Raw genomic sequence first — 3485 nt, forward strand, 5'->3', positions numbered from 1 at the left:
AGAGAGTCTTTGTTGGCAGCATTTGTGGATGTCAGTAGTGTGATGATCGAATGGTCATGGACCCCACATACAAATGTTGGCTGGGTAGAAACATAGCGGTTTAACCTGATGGCCTCAATGGAGGAGGAACCACTTACCTACACACGCCGCACTGGATCTGAAACTAAATACCTGGAGAGCTGGACTCCTTTTCCAGGGTAACGGCAGGTTCAGGGAACTGTTGTTTGCAGATCCACTGAACAACAGTTTGTAATACCCAGCCTTCTTGAATTCTATGGTGGGTTCCTGCAGGTGGGTGGTGGACTAGCAGACCACCAATTATAGCTCTCATTTTTAAAAAGGTGGTTCAGAGGGTGTTGAAACAAGGCTCAGACCAACTGTCAATTCTCACATTTAGGAGGAACAGTGCCTATTCCTTCGTGGCCATGGAACCATGGACCAGCTCTTCACCCTTGGAAGGTTACTGGAGGGGTCATGGGAGTTTATTAATTCAGACATGTGTTTGTGGACTTACAGAGAAGACAAACATGTCACCTGGGGTGTCTTGTAGGGTGCCTTGTACTCTGCGTGAGTAGGGGGTACCAGGGGCATTGCTACAAGCCATTAGATCCTTATATAACCAGGGTGAGAGCTATGTCCATATTAAGGAAGTCAAGCATGTTTTTATGGGATGTTAGGCCCTGCTAGGTTTGTACCTTATCATGATTCTGTTCGTGATCTTCATGGACAACATCTGAAGTGAAGGAGTTCAAGTATCTTGGGGTCTTGTACACAAGTACAGCTAAAATCAAGTGTGTCAACAAGCGTATTAGTGATATAATAGCAGTTATATACAGATATAATAGCTATTTTGTATAACAACAAAAATACAATGATAATATTATTTTTTTTAAACTTACCCCTACTTTAAATTTATATTTCTAATTATCCGTAGAGCATCTTTTTGAAAATATTTTACAAAGCCATCACACTTTTGGGGGATATTAATTGACAATTGATTAATTGATTCTAAGTGAATACTCTAAAAATAAACTGAATAAAAATGCATTATAAAATGTTTACTTATAAAAGTTAACATTTCAACCAAACCATAAACACTGCTCAGACAGATTAAGGTAAGTAGAACTAAATTGTCAACAAGATATCAACTAAAAATGTGTTTTTCTGAATGTTTAAGAACACCATTAAAGGGTTAAAAACAAATACAGCAGATTTAAGCAGCATATGAAAAGTTTTCCTATACTTATATAAGCACATAAATTAAAAAACAAAACTTTTTTAATTACTCTACAATGGAGACAAAAGGTCTTTTTGTGGGTGACAATAAAACTTTGTCACTACTTTCTGAAATGTCACCGATGTCAACGTGACATTTAACCAACACGTTAAAGTTTTGTTAATCGCACCTATGGTTTAGGGTGCATAAGCTGGATAGTAACTGGAGAAAAAATGTGACTCGCACTCCTAAAGGCAGCCTTCATAAGTGTAATCATTCCATTTATTTGCATTGGCTGTAATATTCTGGCTATCACTTTCTGTATGGCTGTCAGTGTTGATGGATAACCATTGCTCTGGCTGTCGAAGGAAAATCTTACCACAGGACTCACTGTGGACTTTTGAATCTGCTCTTAACAAGTGGAAGGAGGAATGTTTGTTTTGTTGTTTTTGTTGTTTTTGTTGTTTTGGATGCCAGTAGACTTATGAACATTCCTGTTATACACTCTAAAGGACCAGTTTAGTTGCTACATCTATTAAACCACCTCTCAATATTATGTAATTCATTTCAACTGTACAACACGCCGCTGCCTCCAAAATAACCACGGAGCTGAATCAACACTGGCAATCTAAACATTATAAATGTCTGGCAGGTTTTATTAATGAAGCGCTGTTGTATTTAATTGCACAGGTGTACCCAGTAAAGTAGTAACTGTGCGTGAAGAAGATCATGTGGTGCCTGGAGAAGTGGATATGCTGTAAATGTATGCCCCAAATAATTTTTAAAGGGACCACTTAGCAAAGGATAAATTTGTTTTTTAAAGCTGCAGTACGTAACCTTTATAAAAAAAATCGTTTGGTTATATTTTCTGACCTCTCCTCAGCTGTCGCATGTACTACTGTCAGGATAAAGTGAAAGTTTCAGAAAATATGACCAAAAGTTTTTTTTTTTTTACTGCAGCTTAAACTTCTGCTGCTAGACTTCAGGCAGTGAGGATCATTATGAAATCAATATTGGCCACAGAAGAATCAATACTGGCCCACAGAAGGGTGAGACAATGACATAATTATACATTTTAAGTGAAGTACAGTATTCCTTAATCCTTACTCACTCCACTCGTGAAAATTGGACTATGCCATGCCTTCACCATCCTAGGAAAAACATTTTTTTGGCCTTTACGCCTTTTATTGATAGAAACAGCTGAATATTGACAGGAAAGGGGGGCAGAGAGAGAAGGGATGACACGCTTGATGTATGTGGATTGTCAGTTTACTTTATGATTCTGTCTTTTCTGTATTAAGTATAGTTAGACACTGACAGACAAACAATGTCTGATGATGAACAGTCAATCATTGTGCTAGTAGTTTTTGCATTGAGATCTTACAGTGTGATGACTACTTTGTTCCAATGATAGAATGTACATATGTGGTATGCTCATCAGACAAGTATAATATCCATCCAGGTGTGCAGCACATATTTGCAGAGTATTTCCAGCTCAATACAACTTGCGTGGTAAAGCTGGGCGATATGGCTAAAAACTCATATATACATGTAAGATGTATAGGCTACTATAGGACATACATATTAATAATAATGATAATGAAATAATAAAAATACATTTCATTTATAGAGCATTTTAAAGAAGCTCAAAGACACTTCACATGAGTTAAAAAGGAAAAGAAAAATAATAATAATAGTAATAATACACTTATAAATTATAGCAATATCTACGACACTCAACAAGAATGGATGAATGCATTTTCTTAAAAGATGGCTTTACAGGGATTTTAATTAAGACTAACCAGCCTTAATAGCGGGTTGGAAAGCACTGTTTCTCTGGTTGACATTTCTGTTTCACCACTTTTGTTTTTTATTGGTAAAGCGAGACAAACAGGTTATTTAACAAAGACATAAAAGACAAAATAATACTGCTTCCACTAATCATACTACTACTACTTCTACTACTACTATTACTACTACTAATAATAATAATAATAATCACACACATATACGTACGTATGTATGCTGGTCTAATGTGCAGACACCTGGAAAGAAGAAGTTGGTATATAAGCTTGTTTTGTAAAAATGCTAAAACATTTATTTGTATTTTGAATTGTAAAAAAAAAATTATATGTATATAATTCTCTTGACTTATATGTATGTCAGGATTTCTCAAAATAGCGACTTAATATCTAAAATACAAAGTCATTATTTTGAGAAGGTTTTTCATAATAATGAATTAACGTTCCATGATGGGGGTTTTTTTCAG

The sequence above is a fragment of the Morone saxatilis genome, unplaced genomic scaffold, assembly GCF_004916995.1.
Source record: "Morone saxatilis isolate NCDOM2014 unplaced genomic scaffold, NCSU_SB_2.0 Contig20, whole genome shotgun sequence".
Lineage (NCBI taxonomy): Eukaryota > Metazoa > Chordata > Actinopteri > Moronidae > Morone > Morone saxatilis.